We start from the raw sequence: 786 nt of genomic DNA on the forward strand, positions 1-786 counted from the left end.
TAAAGAAAAGTTAAAAGGGTAAAAAAAATAAAGAAAAATGTTATTTTGTTAATAAAAGAAATTGAAGAAAACAAGAAAACGGAGAGGTGGAGAGAGCAATTATCAAAGGAAAACTAGGTGTTGAGGATTTAGAATGTGGGTTGAGTTGCTGGCCATTAAAAAAGAATATAAGAAAGGAAAAAGATTTAAAGAGCCTTTCTTCCAGAACTCCTATATTTTCTTCCGTAGTCTTATGAAAATGACATAACTACCCTGGATTGAAAAATATCAAAAACCCTAATATTCCCTTTTCTCTGTAACACAAGTGTCGCACCTCCAGAGAGATTATGCACCTTCTTATACTCATTTTTTTTGTTTGTTTTTTTTTCTGTTATTATCATCATTATTTATAAAAATGAATCTTCAAATTTTTAATTAATTTCTTTTTGTTTTTTAAATTTTTTTATCTAAAATTATTTACTTAATTATTTTTTGAGAAAAAAACTGTATCTTACCCTTTTTTATTCATCATTAATTAAACACTTATTCTTTATTTTTCTGAAATAATTTTTATTCATTTAGGAAAAATTAAGTTTTGATACCTAAAAAAACAACTTATTAATAATACCAGTCAAATATTTAAGTTTATAATATTACATTTATTTGTATTATACATATGTGGATATAGACATAGTTAGGTTATAATAACAACTATAATAATAATAATCTATATTTCTATTATATTATATAGCAAGAATTTTTCTTTTTAGTGTATATTGTTTTTTCCAAGTTTACACTTTATTAACC

Source organism: Vigna radiata, chromosome 3 (genome assembly GCF_000741045.1).
Source record: "Vigna radiata var. radiata cultivar VC1973A chromosome 3, Vradiata_ver6, whole genome shotgun sequence".
Taxonomy (NCBI): domain Eukaryota; kingdom Viridiplantae; phylum Streptophyta; class Magnoliopsida; order Fabales; family Fabaceae; genus Vigna; species Vigna radiata.